At 51.2% G+C, this 12,581-nt stretch overlaps 1 protein-coding gene across 2 annotated transcripts in view; it reads left to right on the top strand.

Annotated features, from left to right (window-relative positions):
* The window catches only part of LOC135404424 (class I histocompatibility antigen, F10 alpha chain-like), a 538,949-nt gene that overhangs the window by 125,547 nt on the left and 400,821 nt on the right, over window positions 1-12,581 (top strand). The window lies entirely within an intron of this gene.

Here is a 12,581-nt window from a genome sequence, read left to right as displayed (position 1 = left end):
GGCTGTAGGAAACCAAAACACCAATGTCTCACAACCCCTAGTGCAGCCCAACCCCTGTGCCATGGGCCCCATTGTGATGTCATGGCCTGTCCTCTCCATTCTGGAATTGCCCCTGGAAACCAAAGAACCAACACCTCACACCCCCACAGTGCAGCCCCACCCGTCTGCCACTGGACTCTTTGGGATGTCACGGCCTTTCCCCCAGGAAAGAAAGCCTGGAACCTTTGGGTTTCAGACGCAGTTGGGGGACAACCCTGGGCGCACCATGGGCAGCAAGAGCTTTCTGTCCTGCCACCTTTTGTCTGGCAGGAATCTTTGTCCCTATTCAATTTGGGGAGTGGGGCTGGCAATTTCAGCGCAGGGCTCCTGCAAGTGAATGACAGCCCTTCCCTCCAGGAAAGAAACCCCCTACCCTCGGTCTCTTCTCCTGTTCCTTAAAACACAACCTGCAGGGGATCTTTCTGGGATCTCTTCTCTTGGGAATTGGGAAGACAGATCCACTCTCATGTTTAACACCTCAGGCAAAACAACCCTTTGAACACCTTTCCCAACCCTCCCCAACCTTTCCCAAAGCCCAGATTTTACAGGTGTCCTGTAATTATGGCCCAATCTCACCCAAGCCCACAAACCATGACAGAAACCTCTCAGCCTCATGCTGCGTCCTTCCCATTGCTGTGCCTCATGTGCGGGCAAAAGGCCTTAAAATCAAGCACCCAAAATTCATGGCCTGTTCTTTTTCCCAGAAAAGAAGGCATGGTGAACTCCCCAGACCAGGGAATTGGAAGATCTCCCCAAAACTCCTTTGGTACACGCTGCAGGGCCAACGATTCCTCTGCTCTGCCCTGTCGGCGCTGCTTTGTCTCAACTGGGTCCCCAGAAACTGTCAGCGAAAGCCGGGGAATAAAATCTCTGAGCAGTTGGTTGGGTTCCAGAGGTGACCCTACTTCATTCAGCACTGAAGGCACACAGCAATTGCTCTCTAACACATGTACATCAGTTCTCAAAGCTTTTAACTATTTCTACATTTTAGCAGAAAAAAGAATTCCTGTCCATTGGCTTACCAGTTCTCTGCAGGAATTCTTCTTCTCTCTTCTATTGGCTCTTGATTTCTCACTTTGCATGATACTTAGTCCACAGTTTTTGTCCTTTTCTTGTCTTTTCCCTAGATAGGGAGAGCCTCAGTAACTGTCTGTGTTAGTTTTGTCTTTGGTTTCTCTAAGGGTCTTTGTGGTTTAGAAATTCTGCCTTCTTGGTGTCCAGGTCTCAAAAATAGATTTCTCTGCCAGGTCTCTGACCACTGAAATATGGCAGGCCTTAAGCTTTTACTTTGTTTTCCTAACAAATGGCCATGGGCCAGAACTTGTCCATCATCCATTGTCTGTGGCCCCCATTCAATCTCCTGCCAGCAGTTTCTCCCCACTGCTGGGTGGGCTCCTTTGTCAAGCACTAGAACTTGTTGGGTAACAGGCCCAGTCCTGTTGCCTATTTTTCATGGGGATGTGCAGGAGGGCATTGAGTCTTCCAGGAGCAAATTGGCAGAGGACCCCAAGCTGGCTTGCAGTGTGGATGTGCTGGAGGGTAGGAAGGCTGTGCAGAGGGACCTGGCCAGGCTGGACCTCTGGGCCGAGCCCGTGGGCATGAGGTTCAAGAGTGACTTTGGTGCCTTTGGGGCCTCTGGGGCCTCTGGCCACAAGAACCCCCTGCAGCTCCAGGCCGGGAGCAGAGGAGCTGCAAAGGGTCCCCGTGGGAGAGGCCCTGGGGGTGCTGGTGGACAGAGGCTGAACCTGAGCCAGCGGGTGCCCGGGTGGGCAAGAAGGCCAAGGGCAGGCTGGCCTGGATCAGAAAGAGTGTGGCAGCAGGAGCAGGGCAGTGATGCTTCTGCTGGACTGGGCACTGGTGAGGCCACAGCTGGAGTGCTGTGTCCAGCTCTGGGCCCCTCAATTCAGGGAGAACCTTGAGGGGCTGGAGTGGGTGGAGAGCAGGGCAATGGAGCTGGGCAAGGGTCTGCAGTGCCTGTCGTGTGAGGAGCAGCTGAGGGAGCTGGGCTTCTCCAACCTGGAGAAGAGGAGGCTTGGGGCTGACCTTCTCCCTGTCCACAACTTCCTGACAGGAGGCTGGAGCCAGGTGGGGGTCAGCCCCTTCTCCGAGGCAACAGACGATAAGACAAGAGGACACGAGGACCTGCCTGTCAGGGGCTGTTTGTCAGGGACAGTAGCAGGACTTTTTGGAGAGAAACAGGGATTAGGTATTGAAATGGGTTGCCCAGGGTGGTGGTGGAGTCACCATCCCTGGAGGTGTTTAAGCAAAGACTGGCCATGGCACTGAGTGCCGTGGTCTGCTTGACGTGCTGGGGATGGGGCGTAGGCTGGACGCCGGTTGATCTCCCAAGTCTCTTCCAAGCTCAGGGACTCTGGGCTTCTGTGCCACCCCAGCCTTTGGGGACAGTGTGCTGGTGGCTCAGAGGCTCCGTCCTTGCCTTACCTTGCCCATCTCCTGGCTGCCAGGCAAGGGCCTGGTGACATCACAGCCTCTGTGGAACAGCGCGGTGGCTGAAAACTGTCAGTGCTGTGTCCCCGTGCCCAGAGCCTGGGCAGAAGTCGGCTGGCAGGGACGGGCAGAGACTGTGCAGAGGTGTCAGCTCGTCCCGCAGCAGCACGATGCCCAGCCAGGGCATCTCCTGGCTCCTCAGGCTCTCGGTGCTCCTGCTCTTGCCTGGCCCACTCGAGCCTTGCAGCCGTGCCACAGGTGCCATTGCTGAGAACCGGGGTTTTCCTTGGATGGCCCCTTGCCAGAAAAGGCAGGAGAGGCTGGAGAGAGGGGAAGGAGGGGGGTCAGGCCGCTGGGATGGTGCCGGCGGGCCGTGAGCCCGAAGCCAGCAAGGCCTTGGGCCCACACGGTGTCAGGGGAGGACTGAGAGCCCCCAGGGAGGAGGAAAGCTGGGCAGGCCCCAAGGCTGCTGGGCCTCTTCCTTGCCAGCCCTTTGGCCAAGGCCCCGAGGCAGAGGTGGGGCTCAGCCCCTGCACAGCAATGGGGCACAGGCTGAGCCCCAGGGACACCAGAGCCAGGCGGTCTGAGCTCTTCTTCCTGCAGCGTCTGCCTGGGGCAGCCCAGCCAGGCCTGAGTCTCTGCAGGAGAGGCCAAGCCCAGCCAGAGAGGGCTCAGCCCTCTGAGGCTGCACTCACTGCAAAGGGAACAAAACATTGGCCCAGAGGACATCCTGCCCCCAAATGGAGAACCGGAAAGGTCAAGAATAAAAGTCATCCCCCTCAATTAGCCAAGAAATGTTCAGACCTCTTTCCTAAAAGCATCCAGGACTCGGGTCACCCAGTTTTCTCTCTGGCAAGGCTTTGCAGGGGCTGCTTGGGAAAGGGAAGCCCTGGGGCCCCAGTGCAGATGGGTGGGGCTGCACTCTGGGGGGGTCGGTCTTTGGCTCTTGGCTTCCAGGGGCCCCAGGAGTCAGTGATCCGGGCTGGGGACGAGGGGCAGGACTGGCTGGGATTGCCTCTGGGGCCTGGCCTAGAAAATGGAAGTGTCCCCATGGGGGCAGCTGGAAATGGCCCAGGAAGGAAATGCTGCCCCAGTGCAGGCTGTGGCAGTGGGGAGTGTGCAGGGGGAGGAGGCTGGGCCAGAGCAGGGCTGGGCAAGAACGGCCAAGCCGCGGGTGGGTTCTCCCCCGGCCCCCAGGGCCCAGCCCCTGATGGGAGGGCCTTGGGCAGGGCCTGGGGCGACTGCAGGAACCTCCGAGGCAGCCCAAGGGCCGTGCTTTTTGCAGCTGGGTTGACAGGCCCAGCTCTCTGCAAGAGAAGTTGAGGGCTCTGAGGCAGAGAGGGGATAAGAGCCAGGTCCAGGCTTCAGAATTGCCGGGTGGAGAAAGGGATGTCTAAGAACAAGTCCCTCAGGAGAGGGAAGCAGAGAGGCTGAGTTTTGACCCCAGCACTAGGGTGTGCAGGGCAGAACAGAGAATATGCCCATATAAGATACTTGTGCGCCCGTCTTTGCAGTTCTGACAGGCACTTCTTGTCACAGCCTGTCCTCTCCATTCCAGAATAGGCCCTGGCAACCAAAGAACCAACACCCCACACCATAGTGCAGACCAACCCATGTGCTTTGGGCCCTTTTGTTGTCCTATCCATTCTGGCCTATCCTCTCCATTCCAGAATAGCCTCTGGAAACCAAAGAACCAAGCCCCCACCATGTGACAGTTCAACCCCATCCATATGTCAAGGGCTCCTTTGTGGTGTCACAGCCTGTCCTCTCCATTCTGGAATGGGCCCTGACAACCAAAGAACCAATGCCCTTGTGGGGGGGGAAGAAACAGTTTTCCCTCTAAAGTTAAAAAATGGTAACCCCCAGGGGGTGGTGACCCTTAAGATTAAACCAATGAGCACTTCTGCAAAATATAAACATATCACCCAGACCAGAAAAGAAGGTTAGCTGTAGTTGTTGTTGGACAAGTAGCCATATTCTGAGGCCACAAGGAGAAGGGGCAGTAGCCCTGTTGGGGGCTATGGCCCCCACCCAGCCCCTTGCTGGGGGCTATGGGGACTTGGAACAGTGTTAGACTGCGCTAAGTATCTGTAGCTGAGAGCTGGGAGGTTTTTTCCCTCCACCGTGAGCAGCAGAAGCAGCGGCAGAGCAGTACTGACAGGAGAAACGGTGGCAGAGAGCCAGAAGAAGATAAGAACTGAAGAAGCAGCAAACCAAGCACGCAGCTAATCAGAGAGACACAGAGTTTTCTGAAGAGAGAGAAAGTTTGGGTAAGAACTAAAACAAACACCCCAAACCCCTCTGAGACCTCCTAGGAAGGAGGAAGAGATGGACTCTTGAGAAGAGTCTTGGAGTGCTACAGCATCGAAAAGAGGAGCTGAGAAGCTCAAGGCATCCCGAAGCTGGACCGGGACAGCCAGAAGGAATGCGGAGGGGTGACCTTGGCCCCCGCATTGCTGCTGCCAGGCTGGCAGCCTGAGACAGAGCACAGGAGCTCTGATAGAACTCTTGAGGCAAAGGTTTTCAACTGAAAGCTGCCCGAGACGTTCTGACTCAGGGGTGAATCCCCTGAGGAAGGGACCTTCATGGGATGTCTTACACCCCATGATATGACGTGGTGAGGCGAGCCTTGTCCCTGCTACGCAGCCCACAGAAGAGAAAGACCCTCGCTTGGAGTTGAAGGGCCAAGAGGGGCTTGGAGACCCCCCTTGTGTGTACTGGCAGAGATCCAGTTCCAGCTGCTGCATGGAAGAAGAGAGCCTGCTGCCCTAGAGACACTGCTGCTCTGAGAGTGGAAAGGATCTCTTCCTTCTTCCCTCCTGGACTTTTATTTGGAGGAAGAAGAGATTTGATCCATTGTAAATACTCATTTATCATGGTAGAGATAGTTGAGATTGTGTCTCTAATGTAATTTAATATTTATCTGTACAGTCAATATAATATAATCCTTTCCCCCCATTTTGAGTCTCATGTGTTGTCTGGAAAACCCATCTCACACTGGGCTGAGATGTGGGAGGGGGGCTTGAACTCAAGAACTGGATTTTGGACCTCTCAAACCATTACAGCCCTACAACCCCAAAGTGAAGCCCCACCTTTGTGCCAAGGGCCCTCTTGTGATGTCACGGGCTGTCGTCTCTATTCCAGAATGGCTGCTGGAAACCAAAACACCAATGTCTCACAGCCCCTAGTGCCACCCAACCCCTGTGCCATGGGCCCCATTGTGATGTCATGACCTGTCCTTTCCATTCTGGAATAGCCCCTGGAAACCAAAGAACCAACACCTCACACCCCCACAGTGCAGCCCCACCTGTCTGCCACGGGACTCATTGGGATGTCACGGCCTTTCCCCCAGGAAAGAAAGCCTGGAACCTTTGGGTTTCACATGCAGTTGGGGGCCACCCTGGGCACTCCATGGGCAGCAAGATCTTTCTGTCATGGCACTTTTTGTCTTGCAGGAATCTTCAGCTGTGTTCAATTTGGGCAGTCAGACTGGCAATTTCAGCGCAGGGCTCCTGCAAGTGAACGACAGCCCTGCCCTCCAGGAAAGAAACCCCTTACCCTCGGTCTCTTCTCCTGTTCCCTAAAACACAACCTGCAGGGGAGCTTTCTGGGATCTCTTCTCTTGGGAATTGGAAAGACAGACCCACTCCCATGTTTAACACCTCAGGCAAAACCACACTTTCAACACCTTTCCCAACCCTCCCCAACCTTTCCCAAAGCCCAGATTTTACAGGTGTCCTGTAATTATGGCCCAATCTCACCCAAGCCCACAAACCATGACAGAAACCTCTCAGCCTCACGCTGCGTCCTTCCCATTGCTGTGCCTTATGTGCAGGCAAAAGGCCTTAAAATCAAGTCCCCAAAATTCATGGCCTGTTCTTTTTCCCAGAAAAGAAGGCGTGGTGAACTCTCCAGACCAGGGAATTGGAAGATCTCCCCAAAACTCCTTTGGTACACGCTGCAGGGCCAACGATTCCTCTGCTCTGCCCTGTCGGTGCTGCTTTGTCTCAACTGGGTCCCCAGAAACTGTCAGTGAAAGCCGGGGAATAAAATCTCTGAGCAGTTGGTTGGTTTCCAGAGGTGACCCTATTCATTCAGCACTGAAGGGACACAGGAATTGCTCTCTAACACCTGGACATCAGTTCTCAAAACTTTTAACAATTTCTACATTTTAGCAGACAAAAGAATCCCTGTCCATTAGCCTACCCGTTCTCTGCAGGAATTCTTCTTCTCTCTTCTCTTGGTTCTTGATTTCTCACTTTGCAAGATGCTTAGTCCACAGTTTTTGTCCTTTTCTTGTCTTTTCCCTGGATAGAGAGAGCCTCAGTAACTGTGTTAGTTTTGTCTTCATCTCTGGTTTCTCTAAGGGTCTTTGTGGTTTGGAAATTCTGCCTTCTTGGTGTCCAGGTCTCAAAAAGAGATTTCTCTGCCAGGTCTCTGACCACTGAAGTATGGCAGGCCTTAAGGTTTCACTTTGTTTTTCTAACAAATGGCCATGGCCCAGAACTTGTCCATCATCCATTGTCTATTGCCCCCATTCAGTCTCCTGCCAGCAGTTTCTCCCCACTGCTGGGTGGGCTCCTTTGTCAAGCACTAGAACTTGTTGGGTAACAGGCCCAGTCCTGTTGCCTATTTTTCGTGGGGATGTGCAGGAGGGCACTGAGTCTTCCATGAGCAAATTGGCAGAGGACCCCAAGTTGGTTTGCAGTGTGGATGTGCTGGAGGGCAGGAAGGCTGTGCAGAGGGACCTGGACAGGCTGGACCTCTGGGCCGAGCCTGTGGGCATGAGGTTCAAGAGTGCCTTTGGTGCCTTTGGGGCCTCTGGCCACAAGAACCCCCTGCAGCTCCAGGCCGGGGGCAGAGGAGCTGCAAAGGGTCCCTGTGGGAGAGGCCCTGGGGGTGCTGGTGGACAGAGGCTGAACCTGAGCTAGCAGGTGCCCGGGTGGGCAAGAAGGCCAAGGGCAGGCTGGCCTGGATCAGAAAGAGTGTGGCAGCAGGAGCAGGGCAGTGATGCTTCTGCTGGACTGGGCACTGGTGAGGCCACAGCTGGAGTGCTGTGTCCAGCTCTGGGCCCCTCAATTCAGGGAGAACCTTGAGGGGCTGGAGTGGGTGGAGAGCAGGGCAATGGAGCTGGGCAAGGGTCTGCAGTGCATGGCCTGTGAGGAGCAGCTGAGGGAGCTGGGCTTCTCCAAGCTGGAGAAGAGGAGGCTCGGGGCTGACCTTCTCCCTGTCCACAACTTCCTGACAGGAGGCTGGAGCCAGGTGGGGGTCAGCCCCTTCTCCGAGGCAACAGGCGACAGGACAAGAGGACACGAGGACCTGCCTGTCAGGGGCTGTTTGTCAGGGACAGGAGCAGGACTTTTTGGAGAGAAACAGGGATTAGGTATTGAAATGGGCTGCCCAGGGAGGTGGTGGAGTCAGCGTCCCTGGAGGTGTTGAAGCAAAGACTGGCCATGGCACTGAGTACCGTGGTCTGCTTGACGTGCTGGGGATGGGGCGTAGGCTGGACGCCGGTTGATCTCCCAAGTCTCTACCAACCTCAGGGACTCTGGGCTTCTGTGCCACTGCAGCCTTTGAGGACAGCGTGCTGGTGGCTCAGAGGCTCCGTCCTTGCCTTGCCTTGCCCATCTCCTGGCTGCCAGGCAAGGGCCTTGTGACATCACAGCCTCTGTGGAACAGCGTGGTGGCTGAAAACTGTCAGTGCTGCGTCCCCGTGCCCAGAGCCTGGGCAGAAGTCGTCTGGCAGGGACGGGCAGAGACTGTGCAGAGGTGTCAGCTCGTCCTGCAGCAGCAGGATGCCCAGCCAGGGCATCTCCTGGCTCCTCAGGCTCTCGGTGCTCCTGCTCTTGCCTGGCCCACTCGAGCCTTGCAGCCGTGCCACAGGTGCCATTGCTGAGAACCGGGGTTTTCCTTGGATGGCCCCTTGCCAGAAAAGGCAGGAGAGGCTGGAGAGAGGGGAAGGAGGGGGGTCAGGCCGCTGGGATGGTGCCGGCGGGCCGTGAGCCCGAAGCCAGCAAGGCCTTGGGCCCACACGGGGTCAGGGGAGGACTGAGAGCCCCCAGGGAGGAGGAAAGCTGGGCAGGCCCCAAGGCTGCTGGGCCTCTTCCTTGCCAGCCCTTTGGCCAAGGCCCCGAGGCAGAGGTGGGGCTCAGCCCCTGCACAGCAATGGGGCACAGGCTGAGCCCCAGGGACACCAGAGCCAGGCGGCCTGAGCTCTTCTTCCTGCAGCGTCTGCCTGGGGCAGCCCAGCCAGGCCTGAGTCTCTGCAGGAGAGGCCAAGCCCAGCCAGAGAGGGCTCAGCCCTCTGAGGCTGCACTCACTGCAAAGGGAACAAAACATTGGCCCAGAGGACATCCTGCCCCCAAATGGAGAACTGGAAAGGTCAAGAATAAAAAAGTCACCCCCCTCCATTCTTCAAGAAATGTTTAGACCTCTTTCCTAAAAGCATCCAGGACTCAGGTCACCCAATTTTCTCTCTGAGAAGGGTTTTCCATGGTTCCCCTCAATTCCCAGGTTCAAAGGGGTCCCAGCACACTTTGGGATGCGTTGGATGCTGTGTTGGGGTGCAGATGTTCCCCCAAAGCTCCCTCAGAACAGGGTGACACAAGGGGGGGGAGTGGCGGTCTGAAAAATAAAAACTAGACACGATCCCAGTATGGGGAAACTGGAATAGTTTATTGAACACGAGAACACTATTTTAAAGGCATCTGGGGCTGTATGTTAATGAAGGGGATAACCTATGTTAATTGGGGAGTTACACAAATTTTTACTGCAATTTCCAAATAGTTAATTTTTCTTCTAGTAGGATTACATGGGGGACAGAGGGATTACAGGGGTTTAGACATGGTTTGATACAATCATCTCAAAAGTCCTTTCTGATTTCTGCTGGAGCCAAGCTTGATCCATGAGGTAGAACTTTAACAGGTCTTGTGAGAAGGGTCCAGCTCCTTCAGATCACAAGGTTTTTGTCAGCCCTTGTTTTCCTTTGCTGAAAGCTGGGTTTGGGTTCCCACATCTGCCCCTTTTTTTTTTTTATTTTTCTAAAAAACAAAAATTTCGGAAAAAACTTTGATCAAACGTTTGCTAATGCAAGACAAAATACAAGGGAATACAAATATTACCTTAAATGTTTTCTTTAACTAGAGTATTAAATTTATCATGCTAACTAAACATGTAATCTAAGTTTTGATTACTATTTTTTTCTTCAACTTATCAATGCTTTGATGCATTAGTTCAGAGTGAGTAATAACAAATTCTATAGCTGCATTTTAGAAGCAAATGTATTCTTAAATGGATCTAACAAGAAACATTGCAGTCTTACTTTTAATACCACAAGTGAAATTAATGTTAGCAAGGAGGCTCCTTTTTCAAGGCAATGTACAGCCTTTTATATACCTGAGATGGAAAGTATGATTATGCAAAGGCATTGTGTGTCAGAATAGTTTTGGCCACAAGGTTTGGCATTATAAAGGCATGTGAAGGAATCCGAGCTGTTTTAAGGCATTCTGCATGTTGCTACATAAATTGTTTTCTTAAACTTAGCACTAACATTAAGAACATTAAACCAACCAGAAAGACTATTAGATACTTTTGGATATAGAAAAGTAAACAAGGAACAAAATGCAAGAAGGAAAAATTCCCAACAATGCTAAACTAAATAACTCTGGATTAATATAAAACTTGTTTAAACAACTTAACTTATTTCTATTATTTCTTATTAGAAATTACTCTTATAAAATCTTTTTTAAGCTATCCTCTAAAGATTCTATTGACTTATAAGCAATTGATTTTGAACCAAACTTAATAACTTGATGACTTCAGGGTTCGTGTGCTCCTGACTTTTACCTGAAAGTGTTTTTTAGTGTTTGTTTTTGAAAACTTTTATTTAACTTAAAACATTTCTGCAAATGAAATTCTATTCAACTCAGGGTGATATGTTTTCTTCATCTAAGGGTGTTTGTGCATATGTGAGGTAATATGCATTTGTGTATAAATCAGAACATATTAATTATTGTATTTTCACACGCATGCGTACATTCACACATTCATACTCGATGGCCATCGAACAAACATCATACAAACATACTTTTGGGTTTCATTTTACAGTGTCTTTTGGTTATGAACTGAGAAATTGGCGTTTTTTGTTTCTCACCCTTAGATTAGTAATATATGTTTTCTGTTTTTTATGATAGTATAACCTGTAAAAACATAAGCATATTTTACTTCATGTTCAATTTAAATTTCAAATATATATAAACATTCCTATAGTTCAAGGATAAAATATATACTTCTTCTATTTTTAAGGCAAATATATGTCTTTCTGTGTTAATTTGGCTTTTGGACTTAAGGAAAATTGTTATTGTGAAAACTTTAAAATTTTCAAAAATACAGCTATGCATACATTTAAAACAATTTGGCTATTAGTTACGGAAGGGTGTCTTCATGCAGCAAAGGGTCTTTGCTTCCCTCGCTTCCCCCCCCTTTTTCCTTTTGTTTGTTTGTTTTTGCGCAGGGGGACAGTCTCTCCATTGGTAGCGTTTTGTTCGCCTTACTCAGACTGTGAAACTGAAATAGTTAGGTTAATAAACAAAAGGGTTTCCAAAAAAAGACCAGTTCTTAGTTTAGGCTGCAAAGAAAAAGGAAAAAAAACCAAGGAAGGGGTTTTTTGCTGCTTTGCTTTGACTACTGCTGAAGTCGGCAGCTTTGTGTCTGCCCCACTCCCTGGGGTCCCTCTGTTCCCGGGTTTGTCTCGTGCTGCTGCCGCTGGGCTTCCGCTCGCTCCCTCCTTCGCCGACGGTCCCGCTGGGGCTCTTTCCTCCCTCGGACCTTTCCCGGAGCCCCCCGGGGATTCTGTGGGATCCTCTCCTCCGCTCACGCTCCATAGCCCCGGTTTTTGCACACCTCGTGCGCTGCTTGTGTTTGTTTTTCCCGGTGCCTCTTTCGGTTCCGGGTTCCGGGTCCTTCCTGCCTTCTGAGTGGTTCCCGCTCGGGTCCCGCTGCTGCTTCCGCCGGCGCGGGTTTCTCAGGGTCTCGTATAAAATTCTCCATGGCTTTAAAACTTTTGTAGCTTTTTCATTTCCCTGCGTTGCCTCTTCCCACAATCGCACCCCCACTCTGTCCCATAAAGCATCGTCTAAAAAGTTAGTTACATTCAGTTCTGCAAAGTTATGTTGAGCCCAGAGCAACAAGCTTTGTAAGGACGATTCGTCCAGTGTTTTTCCGTGCTGCTTTAGCACTTTTTGCAGGATTAAATAAGCATGATTTTGCTCAGTTGATACGTTTGACCCCATTGTACCCTACTTATTGTTACAAAGTCTTTAAAATAATTACCCAATCCGGAGTTCGTAGTCAGCTCACTCAGCAGTTCCCGCCTGCTGAGGACAAGTTTCCGTGCACGGCTTCCGTCTTCTTTCAGTTCTGACTACGCACACACCACCGAAACACAAGGAGTGCTGCTTCCCTTGGTCCAGCCAGCCGATGGCTGACGAATCTTCTAAATGTTAGAAGGTTCTCAGCCCCACGGTTGTGGCGACATTAGTGGCAGTCTGAAAAATAAAAACTAGACACGATCCCAGTATGGGGAAACTGGAATAGTTTATTGAACACGAGAACACTATTTTAAAGGCATCTGGGGCTGTATGTTAATGAAGGGGATAACCTATGTTAATTGGGGAGTTACACAAATTTTTACTGCAATTTCCAAATAGTTAATTTTTCTTCTAGTAGGATTACATGGGGGACAGAGGGATTACAGGGGTTTAGACATGGTTTGATACAATCATCTCAAAAGTCCTTTCTGATTTCTGCTGGAGCCAAGCTTGATCCATGAGGTAGAACTTTAACAGGTCTTGTGAGAAGGGTCCAGCTCTTTCAGATCACGAGGTTTTTGTCAGCCCTTGTTTTCCTTTGCTGAAAGCTGGGTTTGGGCTCCCACACTTTCATAATCCCTAGAAACTCTTAGCTTACAAAATATTACAATTCAGTGATTCACATAATGCTTAGCAAATGCCGTTTACATAAAATGTCTAGTCTGGATATAAAGGACATCTCAGATATATTTTGTTACATTTGAAATTTGACTAGATATGAAAGTG

The sequence above is a fragment of the Pseudopipra pipra genome, chromosome W (assembly GCF_036250125.1).
Source record: "Pseudopipra pipra isolate bDixPip1 chromosome W, bDixPip1.hap1, whole genome shotgun sequence".
Lineage (NCBI taxonomy): Eukaryota > Metazoa > Chordata > Aves > Passeriformes > Pipridae > Pseudopipra > Pseudopipra pipra.
The sequence above is the reverse complement of the archived record's forward strand: the minus strand, read 5'-3'. Positions and strand labels throughout refer to the sequence as shown.